This window comes from Protopterus annectens, chromosome 3.part0 (genome assembly GCF_019279795.1).
Source record: "Protopterus annectens isolate FY-2018-M chromosome 3.part0, PAN1.0, whole genome shotgun sequence".
Taxonomy (NCBI): Eukaryota; Metazoa; Chordata; order Ceratodontiformes; family Protopteridae; genus Protopterus; species Protopterus annectens.
In genome coordinates, this window is record NC_056731.1 from 1,833,513,035 (window position 1) to 1,833,525,773 (window position 12,739).

Here is a 12,739-nt window from a genome sequence, read left to right on the forward strand (position 1 = left end):
TTGATTCCTTGTACATGTCATTAATGAAGATATTGAAAAGTATTGGTCCAAGTATGGGACTTTTGGGGGACTCCTGTAGTGACTGGATGGAATGTGGAGTGGGAGTAATTCCATTTTACAGACTGGGTGTGATTGTTTAGGTAGGTGATTAACCAGCTGGTTGAGAGAGTTGTGAGGCCTATAAGATTTAGTCTGTGGAGGAGTAGTTGACGTGAGACCTTGACAAAAGTTTTTGACAAGTCCAGAAAAAGGGTGGAAACAAAATTACCTGAGTTATTACTTTGCTTGATGGTATCTAGAAAATGTAGCATGGCAGTTTTGGTGCTGTGGTGGGGTGCAAAGCCATGATGAGTAGGAGAAAGTAAGTGGTTATCAAGTAGAAAGGCTAGGAGTTGCTGATGTATGCATTTTTCATGTAGTTTGGAGAGGGATGAAGGATTGCTATAGGGCAACAGTATGACAGTTCAAGTGGATGTACCACCTTTTATAAAGGATGCTTGTCATAGTCCTGGGATATAGTCTTCTGTTATAGATCTATTAATCAGGATAGCAAATGGTGTCAGTAGCTATACTGAGGTATGCAGATGTCAGGTTGTCAGAAGCTAGTGCTGTAGGTTTCAGTTTTTTTAACATCTTTCTTGATGGTATTTTTCTGGATGGCTGTGAGTCTGAGTTGGGGTGTGCAGCTATGGTCAGGGTAGTGGGTTGGTGGGGTTGGTATAGGCTATTATTGTCTGAGTTAAGTATACTACTGGATATGAAGTTGTTTGTTAAATGTGTCTGTAATGTCCCTGCTGGTTTTAGATGGAAAAGGATTTGGGTGGGTTTTCTGCCTGATTTTAGGAGGATGTTTAAATTTTGCCAAAATGTTTCTGAGTTTTTTGTATGTGCGGCCTGGTTTGAGGAGAAGAAGTTCTTTTTATCATAATGAACTTGTGCCTTTGTGTAGTTTCTGAGGCATTGAAATCTATCTAGATAGGATTGGGTCCTGGTTTTGTTCCATTGTTTCCAAGGTTTGTTTCTGGATCTCATGTTTAGTTTAATGGGTTAGCAATGGGGGCAGAATCTATTTTCTGTCTTTTGTGTCTCAGTGGGTATTGTTGGTTTAGTATGGTTAAAAAGGAGATATCGAAGTGACAGTCGGCTTCATGCAGAGGCAGATATTTTAGGAGTTCCCAGTCACATTGTTTAAGTGTGTGATTAAAATATGGATTTATCAAAATTGGTAAAGTTTTTCACAGAGTTGGAATACAGGGGTTTGTGGGGGCTTGTGGTATTCTATGTTGATGTGGGTGGGGTGATTATAATGGACAGAGTCTGGGAAGATGCTAACTACCTTAATTTTTTTAGGGTTGGTTGAGAGAAAGCAGTCTATTATGGATATTTTTTGGATACTTTGGCTGATTGGGTTGGTTGTTGGATCAACTGAGTGAAATGATAAGAGGTTAATATTATGGGGGTAGAGTTAGGTTTGTTAGAGGTCCAATCTATGTTAAGGTCACCGAGCAGGATGGTTTCTTGGTTGAAAGCAGATGATTAGTAGCTAAGTATATTATTGGTAGTCTTGCATTTTTGGAGGATGAGGGATCTAGGAGGCTACGATGATTAGCCAGAGTTTGGCTATTAGTATTTCTTCAGTGCTGTACTGTGGAATAATTGGTAGGTGGGTATGCTGTCGAATACCTAGGAGATGGGTATGTATTTGTAAGGTAGCTTGAAAGATGATGGCCACACCTCCAGCCCATTTACCTATGCAGTGTTTCCTATTGATGGTGTAACTGAGATGAACGATTTTTTCATCCATAATTTCAAGTCTTGACCAGGTTTCAGTGATAACTAGAGTGTGACGTTGGTGGAAATTCAAGCATAAAGGTCATATATCTTTTTGCATATGCTTCTGGTACTGAAATTGTATGTTTTTAGGCTGCAGGAAGAAACTGGGGTTAGTTGCCTTTTACATGATTCTTGAGTAGGGCAGAATTTTTATGGGCAGTTTTGGGTTTGTTTAGGTGGTGCTAGTGTTAGGCCAGAGTTGGGTGTACATCTATGCTCTCTATTAGATTACTGGAGTGAGTGGTGGAGATTTTGAGGTTACAGAGAAGTAGTTTTTGTACTTTTTTGCACTGGAGTGTGGAGATTTGTACTTTGCTCATTAACGAACCATTGTGCTATGAAGCCTGAATTAGCTTGGTATAAAGTTGTGACATCCTTATGCAAGAGACTGTTAGTACAAGGGACTGTAAACTCAATAGTTTACTGCATTAAGATATTAGCCTTTGGAATAGGTATACTAGAAAAAGGCAACACATCTAGTAAGGTGAACAGTACTGAAAATCCATGGTAGATGGCAGCAACAGGGACATAGGGTCATATGTTCATAGGTGCTTACTACTCTATTCTTTTCTAAGGATCTTTAGAAGCCTAGTCATACTTTCCCATGAGGTTTTTAGCTCTTACATTAAAATAAGAATAAAACAGAGATGAGCAAAGCATTTACATGTTGTCCCTGTCCATGAGGGACAAGGGTGCTAAAACATGGGAAAATTGGCAGTTACTCATTCTTTCATTCAGATTACCTTAACAAAGTGGAAGAGAAGTACTTTGCTTTATGTGGAAAGGAAGACAAATCCAAAGAAGTGGTATTCTCTGTGATACATATCTATCCTTCCCACACCTCTCAAGGTCTTAGTGCAAGACATCTGGACGAAGCTAGAAATAATGGGGGACAAGGGTCCAAAACTAGGGACATATTTTAAATATTGCTCCTATAAACTTAAAGTTGCTAGAATAACAGTTTTTCAATTATTATGTATTTTCTGGAAAATACGAAGTCTGAAACTCAACTGTCTGCCATTATTTAGTATTATTTATTTACTTCAATCCTCAATGATTTGCCAAAAAAACTCTAATTTTATGAGGAACAGACTAAAAATATGAGTCAAAAATCTGGACATTCTGAGAAAATCTGGACAGTTGAGAGGAATGACTCCTCCAACATGTACTATTTATGTTGTAAAATCATTGAGATTTATCAAGCAGGTATTTATGATATCGCTGGACTTGTAAATGGTAAGTAGGTCTGACAGGATAGAGTCTGCTGAGGCTCTGTATACAAGGTAGAGATTGCCCTGCCCTCAGTAGTATGTATGACAAGAGAAGAGGGACAAGGCTTTGAGATGGTCTTAGTTTTTATGATTCAGATATAAATCAGATATTGTATGATTTGTATTGTATGTATGTATTTGTATATATATATATATATATATATATATATATATATATACTTGTATGTATTGTAGATGTATGACTTGTAGATATTTCAAAATCAAACAACAGAGCTGGGGAGTCTCTCTTCTCTAATACTGTTAGAAAATTCTGAACTTTCTTCCCAGTGAACTTTCCTCACTTCCCTCTGTATCACTTTTCAAAAGTAAACTAAAACTCTTCCTCAGAACACACTGGTTGTGCCCCTGTACTAAGCCTGACTAAGCAACTAGCTCTTCTATCTTGCTTCTGCCTACCCTCTTCTTCTCATTAATCAAGTCCAACTCTCCTTAAATACAACTTACCCTTGTCCTACTATATACTCTTACTTGCATCTTCAGGAAACTTATGATTGTGACTTTTTTTTTTACTAAATAATTATAGTATAACCTGCTTTCTTTTTTATATTATGTATTAACCTGCAGTTTTTGTATTGTACCTGCATTTCTCTGTACTATGTTTGGTATGTCTACTCTCTTTGATAATCTCTGTACTATTCCTACAACATACATTGTACATATTAATAGTTGTTTATGAATCTTGTGTTTATATGAGATGTTTTGATTTTGTTCTCATGGAGCTTATCTCCCCGGGCCTCTACTGAAAATGGACATATATCCATTTAGACTAGCCTAGTCAACAAATGTAAAATAAAAATAAAATAAATTTAGGACATTGATTTTCTTAGTAGTAAAGCACCATGGGCATTCAAGTTGTGTCAAATGTTTAGACAGGTACGTACTGAAGGGAGCATAATACTAAATGATGAGGAATACGGTAGAATGACCACATCACCAGATACGAATGCCATAGGTTTAGTAATAAACGGTGCAATGAAAAGGGGCTTTTCCACAGCAGTGGACATGTGGTGATCAAAGGACAGTTTATTGTTTAAATTTATTCCAGGTCCTTGATTACTAGATTAGTATTCAGGGTTGTGTTGTCAATGTGATAGTTACAAGGGACTTCTTGCTCACTGAAGGATACTATTATACGTGTCTTGGTATTTAGTTTTAGGCCATGGTTTTGATGCTAGCAATTGATCTGGAAAAGATCATCTTGGAGAATATTGCTATCCTCTGAGGAGTTTAAGAGGAGTTTAAGATTACATTAGGTTTACAGCCACCTGCAAACATGATCAGCCATAAACCTTAAACAGTAGTTTTTACCTCTTAGAAGTAAATGTCAAAGAAGAGTGGCCCAAGGTCTACACCCTAGGGTTTACTGCAAGTGACAGGTCTTTTGCAGGAGGTAGGGCAGCCCACCTTATTTTCCTGGGTATTTCTGAGCCAGTTTGCTATGAATGAGCTACAGGAGGATTAATATTTAACTGGGATAGTTTTCCTACAATATCGGAGGGTCCGATGCTGTCAAATGCCTTTGCGAGGTTTAGGCATGCTGTGTGAACTGATTTGTCCTCATCCATTGTTTCAGTAACCTTCTCAAAGACATCAAACAGGATAAGTAGGCAGACAAGTCCGAAATGGCTAGGGTTAAGGGTTTGTAAGTTTCTTATTTCTTTATTTATTAATTCCATAATTACTCTTTCCAAAGCAGTCCAAATTAGGCTGATCAGACTTATGGGTCTGCAGTTTCCTGAGTCCACTGATGCCCCACCTTTGTGTAAGGAGATAATGACTGCTGTTCTCCATTCATCTGGCTCAAAACCTGCTTGGAGGCTGACACTGAATAACCCATGTAGGGGGTCAGACAGGCTGTCTGTATCAGGCTGGTCAGTAAGCAGCATGGTATGTTATCCAACCTAACAGAAGCAGTGTTTTTGGCCTTGGAAAGTGCCTTGAGGACTTGTTCATAAGAGATTTGATGGGGAGGTGTAGATGTGAGTATGAGATCTCGGACTGTAAGAGGATAAGAGAAGTGAAGTTATAGCTAAATTTATCTCTAGTAAATTCACTGTGTCCTCTGGGTCCAAGCATGTGACATCATGTATTATTAGCTCTGCACAGTGCTGGGCATTGTTTCTAAGGTTTCTAATACAGTTAAAGAGAGCTTTGTGGTTGCCCTTTCCCTGGGTAACACTTTTCACTTCATAACTGGCTTTGGTTGACTTGATCAGAGTCCAAAGTTCCCTGTTAAGTTTGGCAAGGGCTTTTTATTTTTTTTTTTTCATCTTGAGAATTGCATTTATTGTTACATTCAATTAGTTTTTCTTTTATTATAGAGCCTGTTTATATTTATATTCCAGCACAGGGGTTTATTTTTAAATTTGGTGTTGCGTTTACTTTAGAGGGGGACAGATGCATCTATGCAGCTATACATACATATGTGCATAGAATTTTACAGTAAAGAATTCTGCATATGCAGTGGAGTCATTGAGTTGGAAGGGGATGTTGAATTTAGCTGGTCATCACTTAGTTTCAGTAGATTAGCCTTAGCATAATTTCTAAATACCAAGGTATTGGTATTTAGAGATTATGCCAAAGTTAATCTCTAAATACCAAGGTATTGGAGGATTCTTCCAGATTCAGTCTTAAGGTGAATTTGACTAACTTGTGGTCTGTTTTGAATAGAGAGGGAGTTACAATTGGTAGGGAGCAGAGCTGTCCCATTTTGGTGAGGGCCAAATCCAGGATTTTATCACCCTGGTTGGCATGTGGACTAACTGGTGCAGATAGTCTGAATTACTGAAGTTCAGAAATCTCTGGACATACATGTTAGAGAATGTATACATCTCTCAGTTAAGGAAGGGGAATTTTATGTCTCCTAGAAGAATGGTGTTTGGCTTAATGCATAGGGACTTCATACTAGCTGTACAGGAATGGAGTTTGTAAACCTGTGCTGTCCTCAAACAGGGCTCTGTGGGATGTGTAGAATACTGATTTTTCTGAACAATGATGTATGTGTAGCACTGACTATCCTTGCTAGGGAAACTTCAAGTGGGTGTAATGGAACATGATGGAAGTATCAAAGACATCCATTTCAAGAATGCTACACCAGTTCCTTGATATTATGTTGCAGAATGCGAAACAGCATATGTAGTTCCCACAAACCACAAGGGAGAAAATATTGGGCTAGGCTTATATAGGCTCCAGGGCTGTTAGCCTAGTACACACCTATGAACCTATGTGGATATTCTGTGAAATAGCCTATTTCCCTGAGGTGCTAGAAATCATTGACTGCACCCATATTGCCATTATGGCCCCACTTGGTCCACATGGACACAAGTGTCTCAGTTGGAAGTGTTTCCACTTCATTAATTGGCAGATGATACGCAGGGTATTATAAACAATGTGTCTGTATTCCATCCAAGTAGTTCTCACCATTTGCACATCTGTCTCATATCTGATCTAAATCAGTGATTTCTGCAGGGTTGCTCCCGACAGGGCTATCTGAAGCATGTGTCATTATACCAATACTCAATCCATGGAGCACGGCATAAATAGTAATTCAGCAGTGTCACAGGCCTGCAACATCGCTGAGCACTGGATTGTTTAAGGCCCTCTCACTTGCGGCATTGCTCTGGTGGCATGCTACAGCATGCTTCTGAGATCTGCAGCTAGATATTGGCTGTCTTTGCAGTGCTAAACAACATGGAGGTATGCATGTATGTGCCACACATTCTTGTAATCCATACCATGGTCCTAGAAGTGCCATACCACTATAGTATCATGATTGGTGATGCATTAACAAGTTACTGTACATTAAAGTGGTATGTACCAGCATATCTATTATCCCCCCCCCATGCATGTCTGTTGTTGTCGCACTGATCTGCTGTGGTATTGGGCTACATTGTGCTGCCCTGCTGCTTATTGATGCAAGTCATATGGTTCCCACAATGTGCATCAACATAAATCTGCTACCACTTTCCTCCTGATATCAGTCTGTGAAGTGGCTGTGGTTTCTGGAGGGGCTGAGATTTGAAAGGGTCCTATGAGATGCAGGGGGGATACAAAATATTCCTCCACTTCCTGCTTTGTCACAACTATAAGTACCCACTGAGGAAATTCTATGTGAGCCTGCAGTACAAAATAGCTGCCTGACATGCCTTAACAGGATGGTGAGTGATGCCACACAGGCATCTCCCACTCTGGCGAGCAGTGCCAGCATAGTTACAGTGACCTGAAGAGGCACCACCCTGATCTTCTCTGCCAGTGGGAAAAGAGGTTAGGGAGAGTGAGTCAGGAAAATTGTCTGATGAGTCAGAAAAAGTCTGCAGGCATATCTGTCAACGTATAGGGAGATGTATATAGAATAGGTGTTATACCTGCATATCTCTTAGTCACTTGCTTCACTGTCCTTGTTTGCAGTGCTGTTGATGTTTTAACCACTGCTTATGCTTTGCTCCATTGTACATGTTATATAGACTGTAATTACAAGTTAAACTGTTCTACTGTCTCTCCTGTCACTAGGTATCCCCAAGTGTCATGTTTATGCAGATAGAGATAACAGTGGATGTGCCACTTCCTCCATGGGTGCCATCATCTGCTTTGGGCTAAGTGTAGTTGGCCTTGTTCAGTGTCACTTTCCTATCTGTCCAACATGCTGTCAATGTACACTGCCCTTGTCAGCCTACCATAGTTTACTCTTCCACTGACTATTCAACTGCCCCTGCCTGTGTCAGTTTCACCTGATTATGCTTCATGGGGGTTATTATAATTCAGATGTGTTATTACTACAGGGTTTAGGCATCTCATGTGTATTCCTTTTGGAATGTTAAGGCAGGATATAAGTAGCAATGTCACCCCAGTACCACACAAGCCAACATTTGTTAACATGAATACCATCTGCTGCTAAGCTTCTAAAGGCTGGACTTCGCTGTCCCTTGCATCTATACTGTTTGCCACTTGTGAGTGAACTGTGCCATTCTCCTATAGGTGGTTGGTTATTCAGCATGTAATATTGCCCCTTTCTATACACATAGTTCTGTAGTACATTTGTGATAGGCCTCTATATTGCTTTTGGTTTGCCATTGCATACTTAACTACACTTCACTCCTCTGGTGTCTGTATTGTCACACATTGTATTACACAGTACTGATAACTGCTCTTGCTTTTATTTTTCTCTTTATTACAGACTTTTCCATCCTTTGTTGTCTTTGTCTATCTCCATTTGAGTTCATATTTTATTCAGTGTGCAGTGTTGAGCATGGTAATGGATGAGATACAACAGAAGCCACCATGTTGTGCACCTGCCTGGCTATCAACTGTTGGGTTCCCAGCAATCTCCAAGCCCAGATACCTAAAGAGTGCTGAAGGTCATCCTACATAGGAGGTGACGTAGAGGGCTTGATGATGCACTTCCTGTGGTGGGGAGTGTAGGTTCTCTATTGGTGGCCATCAGTGGGGGTTCAATTGGGTCCCTTGTGAGAAGTTAGAAGGCCGAGTGATGACCTTGGTGAACCAGTGACTGGACACCCATATTGACAGCCTGAAGTGCATCCCTGTGGGACATACAGAGTCATACAGCTGCCTGGCCTCAACCAGTAGGCCATCATTGACAGGGCCCAGGCATGTGGCCAGTCACACAGGGGACTAACTTCTGGTTGAGTGCAGTACTGTACAGCTTCACAGTCAACTGTCACCTCACACTATCCCTCATCATGGTGATCCTTTTCATTGTATTACATTTTCCTCCCCAGTTTATACTCTAATCCTCCCCATCATCAATTGTTCTCGCTTTGTAGTTTTGTGTTCTTCCTGTGTGGTCCCCTATTTGTGTCATCACCCTCACCTTCTGCCATCACTCTAGTTTTCTTCATACTCCCTGCTTCTCCTTGCTACCTTTCTCCTCAAACACTCATGAAAATATAAGAAAATTGGCACATGCCATATACACTCTACTGTCTTTGTGACTACCCAGGTCATTGCAAAATCTATTATCTTCTCAACAGCAAATAGAGGACTTATTCTGACTTGCTTGTGCAACACCCTTCCTACTGCATACTCAGTCTAAGTTCATACTCCCTGCTTCTCCTTGCTACCTTTCTCCTCAAACACTCTTGAAAATATAAGAAAATTGGCACATGCCATATACACTCTACTGTCTTTGTGACTACCCCAGGTCATTGCAAAATCTATTATCTTCTCAACAGCAAATAGATGACTTATTCTGACTTGCTTGTGCAACACCCTTCGTACTGCATACTTAGTCTAAGTTCAAACTATACTACTTTGTACTATTTTCCTCTTATGACCCACATAACTGATTTTATGAATCATAAATCTGGTTTGGTGTATTCTATCCTTTTTTGCCATATGTCTGTTTTTCAGTTCCTTCTTGTTTGTTTGTTTGTTTTCTTCAATTACTTTGCATTTTTGCATTATGTCTATGTTTCTTGTTTTGTTTCTTAATTCTTTCCTTTGAATTTTCTAATTTTTTCATTGATGCATCTTCTCAAATATTGTAGATTTTTTTCTACATTGTAGTAGTTGTGTATATGTGTGGATTTTTTTTTGTAGTGAGGTATTGTGTATAGTTGTTTATTTTAGTCGCTGTGCTATGCAGAGTTCGAGGCTAGCAAACAAGTGGAATACTAGTTACACATACAACAAGACAAAGTAAAATGAACAAAAGGTTCAACTCTCCAAGTTGCATGTGCCCATGTGAACAAGTTCCTAGAATAGCACAAATTTAGGTGACATTTGTGAAAATGAAAATGTCAGCAATAATAGTGCATGTGCAGGGTAAAGGGCATGGCATAGAAATAGTGAACAGTGCAAACCTGCCAAACTATAAACACGTGCACAATAAAGCAGAACGTTAACACAACAATCTCCCCAAAACAGTAAAATACCTTATATAACATAGAAACTTGGCAAACAACACCCTAAAAATACAAGCATGTAAGGTATGCCTAGCAAATAAAGACCACACAAGACAACAGATATGCATCAATCCACATGCAAGAATAGCCATGCCAGAGTGATGCACATTACTGCAATATGCAAAAGGCACAGATACATGGTGTTTCCTTATTCAAATATTTGAGTCCTTGAGTTCTAGTCCTGTGTATAAAGTAAAATAACATTGTCATTGTCATCACTGTGTAGTCACAGAGCAATTTTAAAATGAAAGAGCAAGCCATGTATAACGCATGTGTGCGTATACACACACACACCTGCATACTCCCCAAAGTACAAATATCCACAATGTAAGCTTCCCCCATACACATCACAGCTCCCCAACACCAGCCCAATGTCCACATGCAACACTAAGTGCACTGCAGTGTCCATATATGTTAAATATACAAAGACCGAAATTAAACATAAATTCTATAGAAACAGTAATACTGTTCTGATGTGCACAGTGCTAAAAGCAGATTAACATATGCCATTCACATATTAGAAAATGTCTAGCCCCTGTGTCCCAAATGTACATCTTGACACCTGTAACTGCTAACACCTAAGACAGTTAAGATACAGTAATGTAGTATCTCCAGCATGTTGGCCTGCATTAACTCAGTGATAGATGTCCTACACTGTTTTGTCAGCTTTCCCATCACACTAACAGCAATATGTTGTATGTAGATGTTCAAGTTGTTTCATATCCACCTCCATTGCCTATGTGCACACCATTGTTTCTAAATAGTTGCCTCTTTGTGCCTTACCTATTTCTTTGTCTTTGTGGAAGGGGTGAGCCTATTTTAGCAACAGGTATATAGCCAAGGACACCAGGGATTCCTAGCTTTCCTGCCATGATGAGTTCAAGTGTGGGCAACAGGTTTGTAGACATACTGCTTCTGTGGTGTATTTTCATTCAACAATTTTGATCATTAGGGCTGCACAGTGGTATAGCAGTAGTGCTGTCACCTCGCAGCAAGAGGAGGTTCTCCAGCTCGATTCTTGACTGGACTGCCTTCTGTTTGGAGTCTGCATGTCCTCCCTGTGTTCATGTCAGCTTTCTCCGGGTACTCCGGTTTCCTCCCACAATGCAAAGACATGCGTCTGGAGTGTTTCTCCCCGGGCCTCCACTAAAAATTGGCTTTGTTCCAAGTTGAACTTTCCCAGTAAACAAATGTTAAATAAATAAATAAATCATGGAGTATATCTTTAATGAGTCATATAGAATATATCTTTAATGAGTCATCTAGAACATAGTGTTAGCACTTGTTGTGGTGGTTACTGTGTGTGAGTGCATGTTAGAGTGTTATCAGTATGCTTGTATTATTGCTTTAATTTACTAATATTAGTTCTGTGACTGCTTCTGCTTTGTGTCGGTGATGGGGTATTTTTATGCGCTGGCATTGTTTTATTTTCGATTTCTGTGGGTTCAGTAATCTCACTGCTTTTTCCTTTAAAGTAAATGGAATATATTTTTATGTATTTATAAATATATATATTTGGTATGTACCTCAAAAGACATCTACTACAACTGGAAAGGCCACAGAAATACCTCACTAAGAGGATTACTGGCCTCAAACAGATGCCCAACGCAGACCGTCTCAAAAAACTCCAGCTTTACTATGTCGCATATCGCCTACTCAGAGGTGGTCTCTGCCTAACATACAAAGCTATGTCAAACCCAGAGCTGTTGGACATGCTCCACTTAAAGAAATCCCAATCCCTCTGAGTTACACGCTCTAGGGACCTAAACCTTGTCAACATAATAAACAGAACATGCCGGAGGGATAGATTCCTGTCCCAGAGACTTCCCATACTCTGGAATAAACTACCTATCTATATCAAACAAAGCTCCTCATTAGCACTATTCATGAAAAATCTTGATGATTGGATGGGAAATAGGAAATTCACCCTGGGGATCACCTCTGTGGCTCTGCTCGACAGTGGCACAGGAAAATAATTTTCTTGGGGGGCAAAAGCCAGGGTACCTTTTTGGCTGGGCTTGTATAGGTCCCAGGGCCGATAGCCTAGCACCTACATATGAACCTATGTTATGTTAGTCAGTGTCAGTGATTTGGGGTTTTTCTTAGTTGAATATAGTGCTGGTGATTGTGCTCTGCTTTAAAAAATAGTTGTGGTTTTGTTTTTACTGTGTATTGCATTTTACCTTTGAAATGCATCTTTCCCATTATAGTGGATGTGAAAGTCTGAAAGTTTACTTCAGAGGGTCATGGTTACAAGATGACAATGAACTTCATCTTGTAGCCGTGAGTTTTGAGTTTGATTCCCTAAGTTAATATTTGGTAACTGTCAAATTACAAATACATAAATATAAATAAAGGATTTCAGCCAAATTCATTAACAGCTAGACTAAGTGCAGATATTGTGTATGTGGCTTGGCACATTGCACACACAAGAGTGCACTATTTTTTATTCATTAAATGGCTCTACACTTAGTATAGAGGCTGCCAAAGAAAGGTAAATGGCAGAATATGCTAATGAAGGTAGAAGTAGCTGAATTGCATGCTAATTAATCGATCTGATATGGCATGGCTATTCATGAAGCCATTTGTCCTGAATCCAAAACTCTTTGGATTATAGCCACAATGCATTTAGGAAAAAAATTTAGCATTTGATACTGCCATTAGACATTTGTATATGCAGCAGGCTTTAAT